Consider the following 25856-nt stretch of genomic DNA (forward strand, 5'->3'; position numbering starts at 1 on the left):
TTGAAGTCCTTGCAAAGGGTCCCTCAAACTATGAATAACCATCTCATTGTGAAAATTTTGTACAATCAGAAAAAAAAGTTTGACTTGTCACCTTTTGAAGAACTAGGTTTAACTGAGAACCTAAATATTCTCTCCTTATATGGACCCTTGGAATACATTTATTATTGACTCAGTCTACTTGGTAAACATGATCTGAACTCTCCTGCGCCCAAGGCAAGTCATCTTCTCACATGATCCTTTGCCTGGATATTTATTTAAGCCACATCCCAATATCAGAAGATAGGACTCTCAACTCTAAAATAAATTCTAATCTATGTAGATGAAACTCCCCAACAATAGACATTGCATTCCCTGGTTTTAAGGGCTGATTTTTTGTTGTTGCTGAGGTAGATTACATGAAAATAGCTATGACTGTTTAGGGTCATCTAGAAACCCTTTCTCTGTCTCTCTGTCTTGGCGTCTGTCTGTCTATTTTGCTTTCCCCAATGTAGCCTTCATTTAAGTCCATGCTGGCAAATGATCTGCAAGTTTTTTCCTATGGTCATGCAACAGGAACATGAACCAATACTTTGCCTCACTGCCTTAGCAAGCGTGCAGCCCATGACTTCCTAGTCCAAGTTTCTTGCTTGCATGAAAAATAGTTTGCAAATTGTTGCTTAGTGAGGTTCGGGAATCTCACCTTTTTCCTAGCTTCTTTACAATGGTATATTTCCCTTCCCAACCTTTTAGAGGTACTTAAAATATAAAAGAGCAAAGATAGTTTGAAGAGCAGTTTCCTATAGTGCAAAAAATACCAGACGTGTCAAATTTGAATCTGGGTAACTCCTTTCACCCCTCATGGCTCCATTTTCATCATCTCCAAAATTAAGCAACTTGATTAGATTAATTTCAATGTTCCTTCCAAGTCTATCATTCACTGAATCTGTGCAGTTGTTCTTCATACTATATGTACACATATATGTATTGATATATGTATATACCTATTCACACAAACATATTGCTATAAATGCAGGTTTATGACAATAAGGAGAATGGGGAAGAGAAATGTGATAAAGCATTTAAATATCTGCAAACATGACCCCCAATTTGGAAACAGTTCTTTTCTGTGGCCATAATCTAAAACTACTAAAAGTAATTCAATAAAAAAGATTTTTTTTTTCAGGTGCTGGACTGGAAGACCACACAGGTCCCTTCAGTCTGCAGTACGCTTCAGCAGGTAGGGGGAGCGTGGCAGAAAGAGTTGAACTTAAAAGTCAAAATAACCTGTGTTCTAGCCCTGCCTTAGATGTTTTGGCAGATGGACCCTAAGGAAGTCATTTAACTCATCTCTGCTTCACTTTCCTCATCTGCAAACTGGAAATAATGATAACAGCTACTAAATATGTTTTTTTAAAGATCAAATGAGGTAATATATAAATCTTTTTGCAAACCTTAAGCCATGAAAAAAGTGCTAGCCATTATTATTGTCAGTGAAAACAAAATGATTCTAAGATTATGAGGATATGACATGGCATAATGGAGAGAATATTGGTCCTAAAGACAGGAAGACCTGACTTCAAATTCTATCTCAGACACTTACTAACAGTGTGACCCTGGACAAGTGAAGGAACGTTTCTTAGTCTCTGTTTCCTCATATGTATAATGCAATGTTTGACTCAATGGTTCTAATATTCCTTCCCATTATAGATCTATGAACTTCTGACCATGTCTTATGTGTGCATGTGTGGTGGGGCAGGGTAAAATAGCTAGCAATCTAGTTTGGTGGGCATAGAGACTGTATTAATAGGTAGCGTTAATTATTTTGGTCATAGGATGGAGCCAGATTGTTAGTCGACTTAAATACCAGGATAAGACATTTGTATCTAACTTTCTGGGGAGTATGGAGCCATAGAAGACTTTTTGAGCTGTTTGAGATGTATAATGTGCTGGGTTTTGAGTCAGGATAAACAGGGTCAAATTCCATCTCTGGTCCTATTGTCTGTGACGTCAGGCAAGTCATTTTACCTCTCTGAGCCTCAATCTTCTTATTTGTAAAATGAAAATCATAATAATACCTGTTGCACTGCATCTCCAGTATCCAGAGAAATTATGAGACTGAAATAGGACAATTTATCTAAGTAAAGAATTATATCAATCACAATAAAAATATGGTCAAATCAGTGGTTTGGAGAGTGGATTGGGCAGGAAACCAGGAATAAGTTATAAAAGTCTTGGTGAGAAGTCAGGTAGGCCTTACTGGGATAGTGTCTATACAATGGAGGGTAGAAGAACCATTTATTCCGATGATTATTTGATCATAGATCTGTAACTGGAAAGTACCTTGAAGATAATCTAATCCAATCCCCTTTTTAAAGATGGGAAAACTGAGGTAAGAAGAAATTAAGTAATATGTCTGGGGCTACATGCTGTTAAGTGGCTGAAGAATTATCTCAAGTCTTACTTCAACTTACCTTTCAGTTGAGGGAATTGAGTTCCAGAACTATTAATTTATGTTTTCCCCTTTTCCAGGTCATCAAAGAAAATATCAACATTTTGAACATAGAAAACTGGAAAAATTGTACCATTACTTGAAGAAATAATTAAGTAAGAATGAACAGCAAATTTTGGGCTAAACGCAGTAAGTAAATTTGTATATGTTAGTTTTTAGTTGCTGATAGATCATCTTGGTAGAGATAGCCTTGACACAGAGTAACTTCAGTAAAATCTTGGAATTAGATAGCTGTATTGTTAGGCTAAAACTGGTATATATCTCTAATTTTGTGTATAAGTTAGTTATATTATATATAATTTTATAGGTCATTTTAATTGTCTTTTCTCATTTTTAGCACATGATGCTTGTTCATTCTAGTGCTAACTGCAGAACTACTTAGGGTGAGAACAATATCAGGTCAGAACACAAGGCAGTGCTGGCCTGAGCCAGCAAAACTGAAATTAATGGGTTTTGATCAATCAGGTTTTAGAATACATTTTAATTTAATTAATTTAATTTTAAATTGACTTCATTTCTCAGCAAAATTCTAAAGAGTACAGTTAATTAACTAAGGTCCAAATTTGTGAGCTGATGATAATTGGATGAGGGACTTTTTCTCTGCTCTAAATTGCATTTTTTGCCTTTTAAAATCACAATTTCAAAGACCAAGAAAAAAAGCTGCTGGCCAACTAAAAATATGAACTGCAGAGACAACACATATTAATAAGTAATATTATAAGAACTATATTCTTTGTCTTGATGAATATGAAAATTAGTGGAAGTAAAACTGCCACAAAATTTTAGTAAAGTTTAGTTTAGTAAAGTGATTGTTTTCAAAAAAGGTGAAAAACAAATTTTGTTTAATTATAATGTTAAAAAGGTGTGGGAATAGGTTCGCTGAACTTCTTATTTTAATGAATACTTGCTTGCTTTCTTTCTTTCTTTCCATTTTTTCTGTCCTCCTTTCTTTTCTCCCTTGCTTCCTTCTTTCTTTCTTTCTTCCCTTTTTTCTTTCCTTTTCTCCTTCCTTCCTTTGTCTTTCTAAAATATGCCTGTTCAAGACAGTCTTTTATTTATACAAAACAGATCTTGTTACAACATCTATAGTAAATGTTCTAATCTATTTCAAAAAGTATATTCTTGAATACTGAAAATCCTGGGTTATTTTTCTTTAGATATGTTAACTGTTGCAATATATTATGCAAATAATCATATTTGTAATAAGAAGCCTCAGTAACCGTTCCTCTGTTAAGTACTATGCGTCCTTTAACATTTGCTTTGAAAATCCTTTAAATTGAATTAGGTGTTAAATTTGATAAGAGAAGAGAAATGTGTGTGTGTGTATGTTTGGACAAGATTACATACATTTTCAGAAATTTCTCTAGAAACTGGATCTAAAAGAAATACATACATCCACAGCTCAGTAAATTCTTCATATTCATGGAATGATTTGGTAGTTCTAAGAACAAATATGCAAGGTCTCTAAGTTATTGAAATTATGAAAATATAACATTGGAATTCATTGAGATTGAACGAGTTATGTCAAGGTGAGGATATAGCAAATTTCTGTTTATATTTCATTTTAGACTGTTCTTCCATGTTTAAAAGTTTTCAAGCTATTTTTAAATAAATGGATAAATGCTCTGACTCATTATGGAAAATGCTATCATATCCGGAGAAAGAACTATACAGTCTGAATGAAGATCAAACCATATTGTATTCTCTTTTTTATTTTTTTCTTTCCTGTGTCTTTTCCCTTTTATTCTGATCCTTCTTTTACAACATGAATAATGTGGAAATATGTTTAATATGATTATATATATACATATATATATATATATTCTATTAGATTGTGTGATGTCTTGGGGAACAGGAGAGGGAGGAGGGAAATTTAGTACAAAAATCTTACAAAAGAGAATGTTGAAAACTAAAAGTAAATAAAATTAATTAATAAAAAGACAAAAAAATAGATACTCTATTTTAACTGTTTGGAAATGTTTTCCATTTTTAAATTTGGCTTTAATTACAAAGTCCGTGATAATAATTCAATTCGGTTGACTCTCAGTTGTCTGAACTAACACAAGAGGAAAAATGGATGATACTATGAATCCCTAGTTCCAAGTTTAGTGCCTTGTTAATAAAAGGTGTTCAATTTTTGTTTGGGCATATGGATAATACAAAACAATTAATGAAACAAATTACTATGTTTATTTTAGAAATGTATTCAGAAAAAATCAATAACGAAAACTGTTATCATTTATGCATGTTTTGATAACTATATATATATATTTATATATCCAGTATTCAACCTAAGTAAAGACCACATTTATACTTTGTTATCATTATCACTGTTATTCTTGGATTTATTCACCATTGTACTATTCTTTTCATTGATATGTAATTTCCTTTCCTCACTTATGTCTCCAGATAGTAATAGAAAAGAGAAGACAGATCTACTCAATTTTTACTTCGTGCCTCTTTTATTTTTCTGCCAAAGGGAATGATCCTTTGACTGGGAAGGATAAAATAATAGAAAGAAGCTGGAAAGAGAGAATATAGCTACCCTCAAAGAACATGAATCTGAAGATTTTGATAAGCTAAATTGCAGTTTTCAGAAAAAAACTAAAAGAGACTACTGAGTCATTGTCAGTGATATTTGAAAAAGCATAGGAAACAGAAAAGGTTCTCCAGGACTAGAAATGAAGAAGGAGAAGGAGAAGGAGAAGAAGAAAGAGGAGGAGGAGGAGGAGGAGGAGGAGGAGGAGGAGGAGGAGGAGGAGAAGGAGGAAGCAAAGAGTATATGGAGAAATTGAACAGATGAGATGATATAAGTTGGTATTATCAACTGGTTGAATGATGTAACTGAAAATCTAAGGAAGTCTGTATTTGAGATCTCTTTGATCTTACCTCTTTATTCAAGTTTGTTCAATATTTTTATAAGTGATTTAGATCTATATATAGGTAGAGAATATCAGTTTTACAAATGACATTTAAGCTAGGAAGGGCGAAAAGTTTAAAGACAGGGCAAGTATCCAAAAATATCTCAACAGGTTAAAATAGGCAGGCTAAATCTCTTAAAATAAAATTGAATAAGGATAACTATAAAGTCTTGCTCTTATGTTCAGAAAAGCAAATATGGCACACAAGTAAAAGTTGTAGAGGAATAGTGACAAAACAGTTCAAAAGAAAAATGATCTTGATATGACAAGATCTAGCTATCAACAATGCGACAGAACAACACCCTTAAATTTTAATTAAATTGTGGTTTTTTTTTCATTTTTTCATCTGAACATGATTTTAGCAGGTAGGTGGCACAGATAATACAGTGCTGGAGTTCCTATCAGGAAAACCTGAGTTCAACTCCAATCTCAGATATTTACTAGTTATATGAGCAAATCCCTTAACTTCTGGATGCCTCAGTTTTGTCATCTGTAAAACAGGGATAATAATAACACCTACTTATCAGGGATTTTGTGAGATAATAGTTGTAAAGCACTTTGCAAAACCTAAAATGTAGCACAAAAGTTTTCATTATCATCATGATCAAGATTATTATCATCTTTATTATTAGTTATTATTATTTATTCACTTCTTTAGATTAACCTTGATGAGGAGACTCTTTTTATTACTGCTGACCAGCAACTGTTTTCCAACTCACAGTCTTAAAGTGTATTCTGGGGTACCGAAAGGCTGTAAGACTTGTCAAAGGTCAGACAACCAGTATACCAAGTCAAGTCCAGACAAGCTGATTAGCATTTAGCTGCATCACTGGAACCATGCTTAAGGACCAAGGATACAAAGAAAGACAAAAATGTGACTGTTGCCTTCGAGAAGCTGACATTACAATAAGAAGATAGCATGCAAACAATTACATTGTTTATTATATTGGATTTATTTATTTATTATTTATATATATTTATATAATAAATATATATATTTATTATATAGGATCAGTTTGAATATAATCTCAAAGAGAAGGATTTCACTTTAGCTCTGAGGAAAGTTCAAGAAATTTCCTGCAAAAGATTCATTTGAGCTGAATTTTGAAAAAAAATGGTAGGAGGTAGCAAAGAAGAGGGAGAACCTTCCAGGAAAAGGGGAGAGATAGTGAAAAGGCAAAGAGTTGGCAGATGTCATATGAGTGTCATGAGAGTGTCACATGCAGAGACCTACTAGAAGGTCAATACAGCTAGATGATAGATTATTTGGAAAAGAGTAAAGTATAAGATGACTGAAAAAGTAGGGAAAAGTTTTAGGGTTTTAAATGATGAGTAAAATAATGTAAATTTGATTCTGTGTATCATAGAGAGTCAGTGGATTTTAATTAGTACGGAAATGACATGGTCAGACATTTTCTTTAGGAAAATCATCTTGCCAGTTGAATGAAATACAGACTAGAATAAGAAGAGAAGAGGTAGGGAGACCAATTTGGAGGTTTTTAAAAAATAATTTAATCAAGACATGATGATAATTTGAATTGGTATGGCACCTATTTTAATGGAGAAATAGGACATATAGGGGAAATGTTTTGAAAATTGAAATGACAAGATTTGGGAAAATATTAGCCAAGAGGAATTGAGCCTGGGTGAATGGGAAGCTAGTGGTCTCCTCATGGTAGTAGGAAAGTTGGGAAAAGGCAAAGGTTTAAGCTAAATATAATGATTTCTAATTAGAACATGCTGAATTTGAGATACCTGCCTGAATGATCCAATTTAAAATCTCCAAAAGGCAATTGAAGGTGAGGAACAAGAGAGAGGGTAGGGCTAGATAAATAGACCTGAGAACCATCTGCATAAGTATAGTAATTGATCTATGGAAACTGATGAGATCACCAAATCAAAGAGTGCAAAAAGAGAAAAGAAGGCCAAAGACAGAACATTGGGGACCACCCACAGTTAGTGAGTATGACCTAGATAAATATCCAATAAAAGAGATTGAGAAGGAAAAGTTTTACAATGATGAGAAGAATGAGGAAAGAATAATTTCACAAAAACATAGAGTAGAAATTATCAAGGAGAAGAGAGTATTCAATAATGGCCAAGACTGCAGAGTGGTTAAGAAGGATAAGGCTTGGGAAACAGCCACTGGATTTAGAAATTAAGAGATCACTGGTAATTTTGGGAGAGAATGATTTGGTTGAATGATAGATTGGAAATCAGAATGCATAGTTAAAAAGAGTTTCTCCATGGGGGAGATTAAATTTTAGTGGGAGAGAGGATGCTAGAGGTGGTGATATGCTGTGGAAGATGGAAAACAACAGGATCAAGGGTGCCCCTGGAGGTGTTTGCTTTGGCAAGGAGAAGGGCCACCCCTTCTTGTGTATTAGGGGTGATGGCTGAGATCACGGAGAAGATGCAAGGTGTGAATCACATGAAAAAAAGATCATGTGAATGATGTGAGGAGTATGTCTCACAGGCACGACTAGAATTTAGGTCTTCTTTAGTCTGAGACCAATACTCTATCCACTATAGCACATTGCCTTCCAAAAACATAGTTAGGCTTCCCTAATAAAGGTACTATAGTACCTACAGTATTGGATACTATAAGTATTTAGAAAAAGGAGATTATCATCCCATCATATATGGAGTGTTGCATTCAATTCTTTGGCAAGATATTTTTGGGGAGGAACTAATAACCTAAAGTGAGTTCAGAGGAAGACAACCAGGAGATTAAGTGAATTGAGATGAGTCATTTGAAAGAAGAGGAGATAAATAGCATGGAAAAGGGTAGTAGGAGTTTTGACAGATCTTCCCATATTTGATGGTCTATTGTTTGGAGAGCAGCTTAAACTAGGTCTATTTAATCAGGAAGAATGAAGCAACAATCATACAAAGCAGTTTTTTTAAATTTTTTTTAAGATTGGATTTTATCAGATAACATTAGCTTAATTCCTGTTTCTGCTTCTTCGTATCTATGTTACTCTGGGAGATTCATTTTGTCACTTTGAATCTCAGTTTTCTCATTTATAAAACAAAGGGCTTGAACCAGATGATCTTTGAAGATCTTTCCAGCTAAAAATTTTATGAATCAAAGTTTCTGAGAGGCAAATTTCAGCTTGATATAGAAGGGTGGAGTGGTAAGGAAGTTTCTTTTCAATCTTGCTACAACTTAATCCAAGTCATGTCTACAGAATATGGGTGTCTCTCAAGGTTCTGCCCTGGACCATTTTCTCTTCTCTATAATCTCACTTGAGGATATCAAAAACATCTCTATATAGATGATTATCAGATCTGCTTATTTAGCTTTAATCAATATCTTTCCTAAGGTCCAGTCTCTCATTACCAACCATCTTTTGGAGATCCTGAAATGGATGTCTGACAGGATTCTCAAATTCCACCTGTCCAAAACAGAACTAATTTTCTCCCTTACTCCAAATCCTTACCTTTCCCAGAACTTTCCTATTATTATTGAGATCACCACCATTTCCCCAGTCAGAGAGGCTTAAAATAACATTGCTATCCTCAATCATGTCACCCTCCTACCACCATTCAATAAACTCTGGTGACTCAGTATCATCTCCAGGATCAAATATAAAATCCTTTGTTTGACCTTCCAAACCCCTCATATTGTGGGTGCTTCCTATTTTTCCAGTATTCTTATACCCTACTCACTGCTCCCCCATTCTACAATTAATTGACCTTGGTGTCCTTGTTAGTCCTCATGTTTTCCATACTCATGCATTTTTATTGATTGTTCCCCCTGCCTGGAATTCCTTTTCTCACTTCTATCTCCTGGCCTGACTGGTTCCTTCAAGTCCCACTGCAAATCCCACTTTTTGGAATAGGCTTTTTCTGATACTCTGATACTCTCTTATACTTAATAAGTAATTATTGTATTAGAATGAAGGTTTTTCCCTTTTGCTATTTCTTCATCCAGAAATCAACCAGTGTGGGGAAAAAATCTGTTAAAGATTTACCCAGACCAAAATCTAATCAGACAGTAAAAGAAATTCTAAGTTTTGGCTAATTCCTGCTCATTGTGTTTGCTTAAACAGATTCTAGAAAACTGTTGATTGTCCCTATTATTAAGACAGGTGATATGAAAGTTGATGTCTCTTTGACCAAGATTTGACCTAAATCACATACCCACAATAGTTCACATCTCATTTGATTAACCACTCAGAGGTGATTAGGCATCCCTTAGGAATACTTCTTTGAAGGGCATATAAACTGTGACCTCATTGCCATTCATGGGTCTAAGAGAAAAAGCCAAATGACAATCCTTTTATTACTAACTTGCTGGACTTATTAATAAAATGATTAAATTTCCCAGAAACTAGGTCTCTCAAATTTTTTTAATCATCACACTTTCCATGCATTTTATACTTTACTCCCCTCATTTATTCTGTGAACATCTACACTGGCCTTCATCCTGATTCTTGAATACTACTCTCCCTCTCCTTCTCCTGAGTTTGCATTGAGTGTCCCCTATATCAAAGAACATTATATTTATGAATAATGCTATTCTCTCAGTTTCTTTATGAATGCCTAGTTCACAGATTATTATGAGGAGATCATGGATGATATACCAAGAAGGAACATAAGCAGTAAGAGATCATTAGGTAATCATTGCTCTCAGATATGTAGGTGTATTTCTCCAGTTCCTTGGTTTTATAAGCAAGTATGGGTTGTGGCTCGGTCTTAAGGGTGGAATGCAGGTGCACACCCTGGTGAGATGCCGAAATCTTTTTCTCTTTCCTCATATTTGTTTGCTGTTGCTAGGCAGTTTCATAGGGACCAAGCTGAAAGGGAAATAGGAGAATTCAATCAGCAGTAACTTGACCATAACCAGCTCCCTTTTCAACCACAAATGCATCTCTATTAGAACAGCCTTGCATACTGCCATATATGCCAAAATTAAGTTCACTAAACTGATCATTATACAGAGACTCTTGCATAATTTAACTAAAAGATATGGGCTACACTAGTTACCTTTACAAAGGTGGTTCAGTGGTGAAACATGTAGTCACTTTTATCAACTAAGGTGTTAATAATCCTCACAGTTATTTTGGAACTAAAAAAAAGATAGAAAATAGGGTTGCTTATTTTTCTTCCAACAAAAGTCAGGTCTATTTCAAATCCTCAGATTATATCTTACAGGAGGATCATCATTCATGGATCATTCACCCATTTTTTTTCAAATGAGCAAAGATTGAAATCTGTTGGTTGTGGTCTATAGCGTGAAAATACCTTATTGAAAATATGGGTAATTTTTTTTCTGTGTTGAATGGGTTTTAGTGTTCTTGTAAATTTAGATGAAAAAAATCCTGATCTGTTCTATAAGCAAAATACCTTATTGCTGTCACCATACTGTAAGGAAGATATTTTTGATCAAAGCAATATATTTCCATTAACTAGACATCCCCACTAAAGGTAAGTCAGTTTATGTTCCCAGGAGAATTTCTGAGTATAATTTAGAAAGGAAATTCTCAAATGTCGCCCTGTTTGAACTAGAATAATAATGCACCTAGTGTAAACACAATAGGTAGGAATTTTCTCCTGTGTTTCTTCGGAGTACAGCATGGGTTTTGTAGAGTGATGCGTAGAGCTCTCTGCATGGCGTTATAATTGAAACACTGTTGTGTGTTACAAGATTCGCTTTTTGATCTCCTCTTCATAATAGTCACTCTTTAATCTTTTTCTCTCTGTTGCCTCATTTTGCCTTCTCAGTTGTATTACGCATGCTGAATACCATTATTGCTTTTGGTTATTAACTAAGGATGGATTTGGAAAAAGTAATTTTGTGCTGGCTTGATGTAGCAGAATAAGCTGTCAAATATCATACCAGGTGACAGTGTGATGTCCTTCTATGGAACTGCAGCACAGTGTGAGTTAGAGCCGGAAGGTTATAGGTAATCAGAGAGGATTACCAACAGCAGCCTTATTAAATATCTTTGGAGGTCTACTGTGGCTGTGACCAGATAATATGAGCTTCCAATGTGAAAACAGGAAATTATTAATAAACTGGATTGGCTGCTCTGAATGCCCTTGCAAAAGTTTATCTAATTTTATTTTCCAGGGAGATGAATGTCAAGTATTAGATTTATTATTACTCAAGGTGTAGGCCTTCTCTTCTTTGAAGTGATTCCCTTTTAATTTGCTATATTTCCCTGGATGTCTGATGGTATTAACATTGTTTAAGACAGAATGTTTCTATTCTCATTTTCTAGTAAGTAAATTTTGACAGTTCAGAATACAATGTGTTTTATGTTTTCTTTTTGAAAGTATATGATAAAATATGGTGTAGCAAGAGGGTTAGATCAGCATGCTAGTCTGCATGATATTTTTTTTAACATTCTAATAAATCATTTTTATCATCTTACATCAAAAACGCTTCTTCAAAGCTTTTTGTGTTGAATTTCTTATAAGCAAAAAAATAATAATAAGTCTCTATAATTCAGCTTTTAGGAATAATCTAGCATTTCTCAAAGTTAAACATATTGATTTATTTGCTTTAAAATATACCACAACGCAGTAAATTAAAGTAGCAAGTTTTAAGAATTCATATAACCAATTTGGATACACCTTCATCTATTCAGAAAGATTAAAAATGCAGCACCTAGGTTTAACACAGTGAAGTTTGACAAGCATTGAGACCAAAAAGGAAGTGTAAATTTTACTAATCAAAACATCTGTACTGTGCAGCCATTTACATTTTCCTATCAAGACATGAGAGAAATGTTAATTTTAGACGACTCTTTTTATGACCTATAATTACTGTCATTAAGAAAGCTCTGGAGACTTACAGGGAGCTTTGACTGAAATACAGTTTGACATGTTCTATAATTAATGCTGAATTAACGTGCTACACGATGTGCCTTAGAAGGGGAAAAAAAGGTTTCTTTTTACTCAAAGAGAAGTAAAAAAAAAATGTATTACTGCAATGCTCGCTAGTGCCACAGTATTTCATGTTATGTCACTAGTGCCGACAGAAAGCCCACTTCTCAGGGACTTTAAAATGACTATTAAAATTTACTTTTGTTTCAAGTTGAGTGAGATATGTTTACTCTTAAACCAACATGTTTTTGCTTTCATGATCCACATCCCACAAACAATCTTACTGGATAGTTGATTGGTACTTACAAAGAGTCAGTTACTTTTGACATTCTGAGAAAGGGAAATGAAAACTGCCACAATATGAAATTTATTCTTAAATGGGAGGTTAGATACATACCTAGTAGCAACTTGTCATCAGAATTTTCTCTTGTAGTATATCCAACCGTCTTTCCCCAGTAGCTATCTTGCTTATTTATTTATTTATCCATCCATGTTTTTATTTTATTTGGAGGGGGGAGGGAAAGGATTTGGGTGTGTTGAAGTAATGATTTCACTGGTAAAATCTGACTCGACTAGCATAGGTCTGCAGGTCGTCTTTCAGGTATTGTCATATGTTCCCTGTGGAACTGAGAATTTAAGAGACTTGCTCACAGCTTGTATGAGACAGAAATAGGACCCAAACCCAAACCTGCCTGACTTACATCACTGTGCACTACCTCTTTATATATATATATATATATCTCAGTTTATATGCATATGATTATTCCTAGTTGCTTGAAAAATATTCTATCATTCATTGTAAAATGTTAATATCAGAAGCATATTTTGTTTTGGGCTTTAAAGAAAAATCACTACAGGTTTTTTTTTTTTTTTTGCACATTAATCTTTAACACAAACACTCTTTAGCTGAATTCAAGTTGGAGTCATCACTTTTAGATAATGGATACACTGGTATTCCACCCATGTTCTTTAACTGCCATTATCCTTATTTCAACAATAGAATTTATTTTTTATAGTCCTATGAATTTCTTTCCATCAAGTATTTGATGAAGATATTTTTATAAAAATCCCAGTGCTAATTCTTTAGGTTTAAAAAACAAATGTATTTGATACACTGCACAGTCCAGAGGAGGGAATAAAAAATATTTACTATAGAAAACTGGACTCTGTTGATGTTAAGTTAATAAATATTATACAACACTCAATGATTTGCATGCCCAGTAGGCCTCAGAGGATTTAAGAATACATTTCTGCATGCCCCCTACCTCATCCATTTCTGGTCCTATTGGCCCCTCTTAAGCACTGGTGTGAGCCTAACAAATCAAAACTTCAATGAAACAAGTCACTGCTAGCACATCTTTAACTTATTATTTCAGTTCTAGGAATTTAAGGGTCTCCGATTACCAAGAGCTACATAATGAGCCTGACAATCTCAGTACCTGAACTGCTCCTTAGGTCTGCGTCAGTTATCTCTGGGAATTGCGTTGATTCTCATTGTAGCAGACCTATAACATCCAACTCGCCCATTGAGGGGCTGGGAGTTTCTAGTTCACTGTATGTTCTAGTATTTGTGGGAGCATGGCACCACAATCTTTTTTTGTCTTTTCTTTTCTTTCTCTCACTGATTGAGTTTGAGCAAATTTACTGTAGGCTTTCATTACCATTGTTGTATTTAAGATGAAATAATAAATAAATAATTATACTGGACATAAATTTAATTTCAACAAATTTTTAATGAGATTACATATATGCATGTGAATATGTGTATGTATATGCATGCATGTATGTCTGTATGCATACATATACATATACACACAAGCATTCATACATATATGTATAAGTATATATATGTTAATAAACTGGATTTTTAATATATAAAATCTATTGATCTATCCAGACATTTCTGCTATAACATTTGTTTTGAAAACGTGAACTTGTTGCAGCATGATTGATACATTGATACATTTGAGCCTAATGTGAATTTCACATTTGCTTCTGGAAAAAAAGGAAATAAACACTTATTAAGCAGACACTGTACTAAGCTCTTTACAGATGTTATCTCATCTTATCCTCACAACAGGCAGCCGCTATCATTAACCCCATTTTACAGTTGAGGAAACTGAAATACAATTTATATGTCTTGCCTGGAGTCACACCTCAGAAGTGTCCAAGGCTAGTGTAGCACCAAAGTGACATTCACAGTGCCCATGGTGGCCATGAATATTCCAGCGCAATTCTGAATTACAAAATACAAGACTCTCCACATGGAAGACAGAACCAAAACATTTATTCAGACATCAACAAGCCAAATCCATCATAATAACAACAATTTGTACACAGTAACAATGCAGAGAACAACATCATCCCCAAGCCTTCCTCTGCTAGGCTTCCCACAAACCAGCTGCATTAAACAAATCACAAGCAAGTCCCCTTAAACAAAATCACAAAAAATCACTTTTGCTCATGCTAGTCTGCTTGTGTGCATCCTCCCTACCTCTGACTAGACTCTGAACAATTTCCTCTCAGCTCTGCATGTAACTCAGACTTCCATGTGACTTAAGCAGGTCCCATGAGCCTATTAATGGATGGGAAAGATTTTCCCATTAAGGAGCAAAATTAAGTTAACAATAAACAAAAATATATTATCAGCGCAGATATTTTTTAAATTAATTAATTACTTTTTAGTTTTCAACATTCATTTTCACAAGATTTTGAATTCCAAATTATCTCCCAACTCTCCCCTTATCTCTCACCCCATATGGCATGCATTCTGATTATCCATTCCCCCAATCTGCCTTTCCTTCTTTTATTCCTCTTCCCCAACCCCCTTCCTTTTACTTTCCTGTAGGGTAAGATACTCAATTGAATGGGTATGTTATTCCCTCCTTAAGCCAAATCTGATGAGAGTAAGGTTCACTCATTCCCTCTCACATCTTCCCCTCCATTGTGAAACCTTTTTCTGCCTCTTTTATGGGAGATAATTTACCCCATTCTGTTTCTTCCTTTTTCCTTCTCCTAATATATTCCTCTCTCACTCTTTGATTGTATGTTTTAGATATCATCCCTTCATATTCAACTCACCCTGGGCCATCTCTCTCTCTCTCTCTCTCTCTCTCTCTCTCTCTCTCTCTCTCTCTCTCTCTCTCTCTCTCTCTCTCTCTCTCTCTCTCACTCTCACTCACTCTCTCTCTATCTATCTATCTATCTATCTATCTATCTATCTATCTATCTATCTATCTATCTATCTATCTACATATATATTTCCTCCAACTACCCTAATACTAAATAAGGTCTCATGAGTTACAAATATCATCTTTCCATGTAGGAATGTAAACAGTTCAACTTTAATAAGTCCCTTATGATTTCTCTTTCCTGTTTACCTTTTCATGCTTCTCTTGATTCTTGTTTTTTAAAGTCAAATTTTCTATTCAGCTCTGGTCTTCACAGCAAGAATGCTTGAAAGTCTTCTATTTCATTGAAATTCCATTTTTTCCCCTGAAGTATTATACTCAGTTAGTAGGTGATTCTTGATTTTAACCCTTGCTCCTCTGAACTCCAAAATATATTTCAAGTCCTTTGATCCCTTAATGTAGAAGCTGCTAGATCTTGTGTTATCCTGATTGTGTTTCAACAATACTCAAATTGTTTCTTTCTGGTTGCTTGTAGTACTTTCTCCTTGACCTGGGAACTCTGAAATTTGGCTATAATATTCCTAGGAATTTTCTTTTTGGGATCTCTTTTAAGAGACGATTGTGAATTCTTTCAATTTCTATTTTACCTTCTAGTTGTAAAATATCAGGGCAGTTTTCCTTGATAAGTTCTTGAAAAATGATGTCTAGGCTTGTTTTTTATTATGGCTTTCAGGTAGTCCAATAATATTAAAATTATCTCCCCCTGGACCTATTTTCCAGATCAATGGTTTTTCCACTGATATATTTCACAGTCTTCTATTTTTTTTCATTCTTTTTGTTCTGTTTTATAATTCCTTGATTTCTCATTAAGTTTCATTTGCTCTATCCTAATTTTGAAGGAATTATTTTCTTTAGTGAACTTTTGGACCTCCTTTTCCATTTGACCAACCCTGCTTTTTAAGGCATTCTTCTCCTTATTAACTTTTTGGACCCCTTTTGTCATTTGGTTTAGTCTATTTTTTGAGGTGTTAGTTTCTTCAGTATTTTCTTTTGGGTCTCCTTTAGGAAGCTGTTGACTTGATTTTCATGATTTTCTTGCCTCTCTCTCATTTGTCTTCCCAGTTTTTCTTTCACTTCTCTTTTCAAAATCGTTTTTTAGCTTTTCCATAGTCTGTGCCCAATTCATATTTTTCTTGGAGGCTTTTGATGTAGGAGTTTTGACTTTGTTGTCTTCTGGTTGTATGTTTTGATCTTCTTTGTCACCAAAGTATGATTATATCGTCTGAGATTTTTATGCTATTTGCTCATGTTCCCAGCCAAATATTTGACTTTCCAGCTCTGTCAAGGTAGGACTCTGCTTGCAGTGGGGGTAGGGGCTAGTGTGCTGTCCCAGGCTTCTTGTATCAACTATTTGATCCCCTACCATCTGTGGAACCAGAGCTCTGGAAGCAACCACCACCACTGCTGAGCAGCCACCAGCACTGCCTCTACTTCCACCTTGGGGCTGGGGCCAGACCAGGTCCCACAGAGTTTTCCCACTGACCTTCTATGCTGTTCTTGGAATTTGTGGGTTGGGAAGTCTGGAAACCACCACAGCTGCCAGTGATTCAGTTCCCAAGGCCTGCTCTGTCCCTGTCTGTGCTGGTGTGGCACACCCTGGACTGTGCTCCACTCCAAGTCTGGTGCAATAGATACTTTCTGTTGGCATTCCAGGCTGTCTTGGGCTGGAAATTTGTTTCACTCTGTCATTTTGTGAGTTCTGCAGCTCTGTAATTTGTTTAGGTATTTGAAGGGGCTTGGAGGGAGAACTCAAGCAAATCCCTCCTTTTATTCTGTCACTTTGTCTCTGCCCCTCCAAAGCTAGTTTTGACTAGGCTTCCTTATTATAGGCCCAATGTTGTATCCACTGGATATGTTGAATTATTTTTGAACTGACAATTTATAAGAAATGGTGGGTCTGAACTAGAGAAATGTAATAAAAGCCATGACATTTCATTTCTAATCAAGGAAAGGCAAATAAATATGACTCCAGCAGATCAATCAATCACATTTAAGGACCTTTTATTACTAACGCATATTCTGACATATGACCAAGGCATAGAGAAGACTTCAGTTTCTAAGAGATGATGCCAACAGAGTAGATTTGGCAGATCTCATTATGCGGTAAAGGCTCAGCATGCCTCTCTTGGTTTAAAGTCCTACCTAGCTAAAATCAGAGTTCATTATCTGATTTTCCAAAGGATGAGGAAGTTAACATCCCCAATAATTCTCATCAACTAAATAAAAGGGAATGTAACCTATGGTGACCAGGAATATCTAGAGTAAAGAAATTAAAATCTCTTAAAAAATTGAAGTGAAAGTGGTTTGTACACTCTAATTTTGCACAGAATGTCATCAAAATGATTTAGCCATACACTCAAAGTTCTGACATTATTATTAAGTTATATGCAGTTTAGAAGTCTAACTAATAAATCAGACTTGCAGGAAGTGGTCTAGACAGTATTAATGAGAGCAATTTAGATTATTTATTTCTTTATTGGCATTTGTAAGAAAATAATAATAAATATATTGCTAAATTCTTTAAAACAGTCAGGTGTTATTTATAGGTGTACATTTTCTTAAAATATCAAGCAAATTATCTAGATAGTAGGAGCTAAAAGAAATCATTTAAATTAAATGTATTGAGCCAAAAGAATTATTTTAACATAAATAATCTGGGATTCAAATAATTGAGTAATTTCTATTTTACTTTGTGTATAGAACAATTTAAAAATTTTAAATAATAAAGAAAAACAACCTGTTTTCAAATCCAACCTCTATGGCTTGCTTAATCATGTGCCCATGGAAAGGTCATTTAAACTCATCAGTTTTCTCAATTATAAAATACGTATAGATGAATAATAATAATACACTATTATCTAGAGTCCTTTAATGTTTGAAAAGTGTCATCCTCATAATAAGCCTGAGCTATGAAATGCAAATATCATTACCCCATTTTACAGATGAGAAAACCAAAATTCAGAGACTAAATGACTTGCCCATGATCACACAGTTAGAGTCTGAGGTAATCTTAAAATGCAAGTACTCTGGTTCTAGGCACCCCTTATAATAGAACTGTTGTATTTGGCCTTCATCCTTCATTCTCAGATCTTCATTTACATCCTTCATCTATGACATCAGGGAGATGATGACATGACTTGGCAGTTGACTTTGATTTGAGTGAGGGAGAGCTGTGAAAAGTCACCTACCTCACTTTCTCCTCCTGAGTCATTTGGGTTCAGTGGCCAGATATTCATCAGGATGACTGGAAATGATCTGGATGCAAAGGAAGATCCTGGCCCTTTCAGGTAAGATCTTTTCAGGTTCTCACTTTGAGTGAGGTAACATCCATTCAGTGAAAAGGCCTCTTTAAGAAATGAGTCAAGGGATGGTCCCTTTAATAAAAAAAAAAAATCAATCTGGGAGGAGAAGACCCTCAGGGTTGCTGGCCAAAAGTGACACAATTACTATCACTTTCACTCTGAACCAGGAGGGCCCTAAGTTAGCATTAAGTGACTAAACCTTAAACTCAATTCACTCTGGAGCTCATAGACTAGACAAGTCCCTGTCCAAACACCACTTAATGATATAAACGTATGACTTTACTTATATTACCTACCTAGAGTGATGAGAAGATCAAATGATAATGTATGTAAAGGGTTTGTATATATGTAAAATGCTCGGTAAACACATGCTATCACTTCTATTAAATGAGGCTGTTGGAACAGATAATCTTTAAGGGCTTTCACCTCTAAGATTGTATAAAAGTATACTTTGCACGTGATTGTTGGATACAACAGTGCCCTAAGTAAAAACTGCCTCATAGCATTGCTGATTTTCCACCTTTTAATATAGCCCACACATGAAGCCCTCCCTCCAGAATTTCATACCAAACCTGAAACACTTTCTCTCCTCTCATCATAAACAAACAAAACAAATGAACAAATAAATAAAAATGAAATAAAAACGGAAAGGCAGAGTTATGTAGTGAAAAGAGGCCTGGGTAGGGCATGACAAAAGTGCCTTCAAATTCCCCTTCTGAGACATACTAGTTCCTTGATGTTGCTTAAGTAGTTTGGCCCTGCTAAGCCTCAGTTTCCTTATATTTAAAATGAGGATGATAACATTGATGTCATAAAATTGTTATAAGAAAATCACTTTAAGCAAAAGTGTGTTTATTTATCAGTCATCCCACTTATAAATTTATATATGACTACCTGAATAATTCAGATACCATCTGACTTTTCTTTTTGTATGTATAGATAGCCAACACCACCACTATTTTCACTTTTTTCTCTTCTAGAGATATAGCAAAAAAATAGCAGCCTAGATTATCACAAGGCACTAAAGATTTAAAGGTTTTTTCTCATAACTTTTAATATTATAAGAAACAGCAACTTTAAGTATTGTGCTAATTTTTAAAATTACAGCACTTGAAAATAGGATTATTTTCTTTTTTCCAGGAAACCTCAACTCCACTCTTCTTCATTCTTGATGCTATGCCCTCACTTTATACAGACAACACTGAGACATCTGCCAATAGATCCCAAATACTCCACACAGCTCATTTTTTTTTCAGAGAACGTACTCCTGTTCTCCTTCCCAGGAAGGAAGGAAAAGAAATCTTAGTTCTGTTAATTCTTCTAGTTATTTTCCTAGAACTATTCCCACTTTAATTACTAAACATCTACACTTGCAGCTTCCAACCACCACTCATTAAATGCTAGACAACGAGGTTTCCATCCCTAAATTTCAACTGAAAAAATTTCCTTAAGACTTACAGTTACCTCTTATTGCCAGATGAATCAATCAGTCTTAATCAGTCAACAAGAATTTATTAAATGTCTCCTATGTGACCCTGATACATCCTGTTTCTGTGATCCTTGGCAAGACAATTTCTCAGCGTCCCCAGTGAGTTCTTTCAGGTTATGAGAAGCAAAGAAAATGCCAACCACAGGCAATCACTGTACCAATGAGATCACGGGTCCATGCTCTGGCTGTCCTTACTGTATTCCAGACCATGTACAGGCACTGAGTGCAATGCTCCTTTTTCAGTCCTCATACTCCTTGACCCTTCTATAGCATTTGCACTCTTGACCAAACCCTCTCTCTTCATATTCTTTCCATAGAAATAGCTTTGAACTGTGTAGAGAGCCTGGGTTCTAATATTGCCTCCCTTCCAGCACCAGTACATGATTCAGGTTTTTTCCTCTTTTCCAATGATATTATTTTCTCCAGTTTCTTTTATTTTCCTAGTTCCCTGTTTGTATCCATTATTTGAATCATCTTTATTCTCTAATTCCTTGAATGTGATGTTTCTTTTAGCATTGTCCTTCTGTCTTTCGCCCTGTCTTCCCTGTCTCTAGTGTAGGGACCTAGATGCTCTAGACGATGGAACCCAGCTTCAAGCTACATATCTCACACCAAAGGATTTTGACCACAGGATTGACTCCATTGCAAACAACCTATATCTTTTCTCAATTATGACACTTCCCTTCCATTGCTGCTCACACACATAAACACACACATATGCACATGCAGATATACAAACACACACATGTATGTATGTGTATATACACATATATACACATATCTTCACATATAGATAAATACATATTATATGACCATGTATGTATACATATATAACTGAAAAAAGATACATTATGAATGAACGTGTCTCTCTGATAAGAATTTAGTTCAATAGTGCCATGGAAAGGTTAAGCATATTTTAGCAAAAAGGTTTGTAGAAGGAAAGGACATATGTAGGAATCATTGCTTAAAAACTTTAAATAAAATATTTGATATTCAGACACATGCGTCTTTTAGCATAGAGCACTTCTTATTTAATGCCCATTAAAAGATGCAGTTTAAGAAAATATTTTAATGTTTTAGCATTATAGAAATCAGATGTAATATATTTATATTATTTCTTTGTTTTCTTTTTTGAAATGTTATCATAACAGAAAAATAATTATCCGTTGGGCAGTTAGATTTAATTTTGATTTTATGATTCTTCAGAGATCCTGAGGGGGAGAATTTTGCATTTTTCTGTACATGGGGAATCATTTATTATGGTAAACTGGATGCATAGAATTTCTCTCTCCTGGGAGGAAGACAGTCAAGGATAGATTTCTGTTCTTTAAGGACTCTAGAGTCTCCATATTCTTTTAAAATTAGAGGGGGATCATGGATTGTTTAGTTAGAACAATTCTTTACCTCTCATCTATTGTTCTGTGAAAAGCTCCTTTTGAAATCAACTGGAGCTCTGCACTTGGAAGTAATATAAAGGGCATGGAGGGGAATAAGAATGTGGCCCAGGATTTGTGATGCTCAAGTGATTCAGACTCATTTCTCCAATAGCTGCAATTCTGAAATATGCTAGACTGATCACTGATATATTGCAGTTCACCGCATTCTAATTCATTTTACAGAAGTAATCCTGCCCAGCTCTACCATTACTCTTCTGGGCAGAGCCCACACTTATATTCCATTGGAAATAATTCATTATTAACTTTATAGTAACTGACTTCATTCAAGTATGTAGATATTGGAAGATGTCATGGCCCCTGCTTGTGGACAAAAGTCCTTAAAAAGTTCCTGGATGCATTCTTTGCCTAAATAACTGAAAATGCTTTCCTCTCTATTCCACACCCCCTTACCCTTAGTTCATAAAACCTTTTGTTTTTCCTGTTTTCATTTAGGCAGCTCTTAAATTCCTACTTCTTCCATGCTGGCTTCGTTGGCTAACGAGAGAGAGAGAGAAAGAGGGAGAGAGAGAAAGAGAGAGAGGGGGAGGGAGAGAGAGAGAGAGAGGGAGAGAGAGAGAGAGAGAGAGAGAGAGAGAGAGAGAGAGAGAGAGAGAGAGAGAGAGAGAGAGAGAGAGAAGGAACAAAAGAAGGAAAGAAAAAAAGAAAAGAAAGGAAAAATAATCTGTTCCTTTGACTCTTTTGTACAACCTAGATGGATATATAAATTTCATTTTGATCATATGTTATACTGATCTTTTTAGTTGATCTTCTCCTTTCATGGCTATTAAATTATTATAGATGTCCTATATAACCATTCATGTATTAATCTTATCGAACATAGACTGTAAAAATCTAGGAGTTGGGAGATTTCTATGTTATTTGATATGTATCCATAGTATGGTAACACATTTGATGTAGAGATTTTAAAAAAAATCATACCCAAAGTAATCATTGGTTAGTTCATATATGACTCAGAAAGTACAAAACTTTTTTAAACCCTCCAACTTATTTAATGTTTTACAATAGATAAATATGACTACTGTTAATATAAGGACTTTATCAAAGAATACAGATTATCATTAGATATAGAGAAAACAAGTTAGCTTTTTCTTTTCTTCTGTGTTACTACTTGAATTAGGTGAAATATTCCTAATCCATACCATAGAGATCTCCATTTTCTACTAGGCAATTAGTCTTCTTTTTTTTAACAAAAATTCTGTTATGTTTAACACTTCTGACTCAGGTTTAATGTTTACAAATAATTCACAATGGCAAACAAACACTTTAATTTTAAGCATGTCTTCCCGTACTGAAGTCATTGAAAAAAATCACATTTTGCAAGCATTCATTTGAGATAAAGATCATGTTCCCCCCCCCACAAATATTCTCAATTAATTAGATTAAAAAGTTGGCCATTTAATATACAGAAAAAGAATAACAGAATGAAGATAGATATTTCTTTATTCTCTATCTTGTCTAAAATTATGCACTAATTTATGGATATGAAAAAAAGCTGTGATTTCCTCAGTATGTGTAATTCCCACTATGTGGATTATGTCCACCAACATAGGTTGCAACCTGGTTATCATAGTACATAGTCACATGGAATTGCTCAAGCCATAAGGAGATTAAGTGACTAGTCAAGTTCACACCCTTAAAAAAGTATTTGAACTCAGATATTCTTGTCTACAAACTGGATATTACATTCAATATGCAACACTGACCACACACAATATTTTTACATTATTAAAGCTCAACACAACAATGATTTTGGTTTCCTCAGTAAGAATCATTTTAAATTCTTAACCTTTTGTTGTATTTTGACATTATGTTTTGGACTCTTTCTCCTCAGGGCAGAATCGTATTTATGAGTCAAACTACTATCACTAATCGCAGATGAGCAAAGATGTGTCCAAACTTTTGAGTTGGAATATCCCAGTCCTCAGATAATGAATTTTACCCCTCTCTAGAGGGAGGGGGAGAAAAAAAGAACCCTTTTCCTGTCTGTAGTCTGGCAGCATTCCAAGTTTGGAAAAAAAGAAAAAAAGTAACTCCATATGTGCACTGAAAATAAGCTAGTGATGTTTTAAATCAAGTGGAAAGGAGAGACTGCTCTTTTCATTTTTTTCTTTTTTCTTTCTTTTTTTTTTTTTTAAACCTTGAAGTGCTGCATTTGGGGATTATGAAGGTTTTAGTTACCTGTTGAATGACGGCATGGAATATTATTTGAAAGATTTTAAGACTATACTTTAAACTTTTGAAATATCACCTGTGGTTTAGAGAGAGTATCCAATTCAGCTGGATTTTTTTCCACCTAGAGGGAAGGAGTTAATTTTAGTGTGTGATTGCATTTTCCAAGTATTCTATGACCGAGGTATCTTAATCAAAAGTTTGTGGTTCACTTAATTCTAGAGGCAAGAGAAGATGGAGATGAATTTATGCTATTAAATTTAAGTAAATATAGTGAAAATTTAGGACATGTTATAGTGAGGAAACCTGACCCAGGGACCACAGTTTACTGTACAATGCTGATTGTTTCTCAGCATGATTTCTACAAAACTTGAGCAACTGATTGCTTTTTAAAATACATTTAACTCAATTTTCCTTCCAAGTAACCCAACCTTATTTTTTTCTTGAGCATTTGGAGATCAAAAATTGATTTTGGGGATCTTTGAAAACTGCCTTTGAAGAAATTGCTGATACAGCTAAATCTTTGTTTTCCCCTTCTTCCAGTGTAAAGGACAAGTATTTTTAATGTGTACACTTTTCCAGACAAAAAAATAACTTTAATAATATATGTGTAACTTTAAAAATGAAATGTTATACTTTGTGCCTAGCATGTCACACATTCACCTGATTCAGAGTTGATCATTGTCAGGTAATGTTTTGAACAAGTTTGAACCACTGACAAGTCTCATATTTATTTTTGCATTATTATCTAAGTTGTCTATTAAATGCATACCTAATACTGAAAATGGCTATATCTTTTGTTTAGGAATGTATCAATGGCAGAAGCACTAAATTAATCATATGAGGTGCATCAAAATTGAATTGCCATTGGGGTTCAAAACAGAAATCAAAATTGATTATTTAATCCAGGAAATTGTCATCTGAACAGATGGAAAAATTATTTCATATTCCAAAAGTTGGGTTATAGTTTTATAAACTTATAATATTACAAGGTTATATTGCATTTTAATTAATGATACATAAAGTAAAAATTAATGCAATAATCTGTGATATAAATTATTTTTATATGATTTAAAACTTATCTATCTTCAGTATTTTTCTTAGAACATATTTAAATATGAATACCGTAATTAGGTAATCCTTAACATTGCCTGGTTTTCTTGATCTTCCAGGTTCAGAAAAGTGAAGAAAATTTAGCCAAAATGCGGGAGGTATATAAACAGCCCTAGAAATCTAATCACCAAAATACTGAAGACCTTGTCAATAAAGAGAAGCAGCTGGCAATTGCAACAATTGAATTAGGGATTCTGTCACAAGGCTCGTGCACAGCAAGGAAGAGGTGTGATCCTGCTAGAACCATGAAAAGTACTGTCAAATGCTCAGAGATTAGCAAATGCTTCAAGTAAACTGTATTGTTAACTGTTCCCAGTAAGAGTTATGACTTTTTTTCTTACTGCTATTTTTTTTCATTCTCAAATTTAAATTCATAGAATCACAGAGCCTGGAATGAAAGATTGAGAGAAGACTACATCTTCAAAGAAAGTGTTTTTCCCTGCTTCCCAGTATTAAAACTAAAATAGACAACATGGGAAGGAATTCACAAAAAGAGAAGCTGTGTGCATCACTTTACAGTTATTGATAATTTTTTAAAGTAGCCCTCCAAGATTATGGGCTGTGCATTTAAAAATGTAAATTAAAATGTCAAAATGGTATATTTTGGTATATTTAAATATTTAAAATATTTAAATATATATTTTATTGTACATGGAATTTTTGTTATAGAATACTTTATATTGTTTAATACTAGTTTAAAATTTTTTTTTAACTTGAAGTAAATCACATCTTTAACTGCTGTTTAAAATGGTAGAGGATAGTGAGTAATGTGGGGATATGAGAATTATTTTGGAGATGAGCAGATGATTTATTTCTAAAACAAGAAAATGTCAAAAACTCAAATGAAAGCTAACGTTGTCCATAGTAGCCACTCTAGCAGTATGTGATC

General features: G+C 34.4%; 1 long non-coding RNA gene across 1 annotated transcript; it reads left to right on the forward strand.

Moving 5' to 3' along the window:
• Positions 1–28: 28 nt before the first annotated feature.
• On the forward strand, positions 29–25550 carry LOC140501375 (uncharacterized). Its single transcript, XR_011966161.1, has 3 exons — positions 29–2617; positions 18525–18724; positions 25027–25550. It is a non-coding gene; the product is annotated as an uncharacterized lncRNA (long non-coding RNA).
• The last annotated feature ends 306 nt before the right edge of the window (positions 25551–25856 follow it).

Source organism: Notamacropus eugenii, chromosome 4 (assembly GCF_028372415.1).
Source record: "Notamacropus eugenii isolate mMacEug1 chromosome 4, mMacEug1.pri_v2, whole genome shotgun sequence".
In the NCBI taxonomy this organism is placed as follows: domain Eukaryota; kingdom Metazoa; phylum Chordata; class Mammalia; order Diprotodontia; family Macropodidae; genus Notamacropus; species Notamacropus eugenii.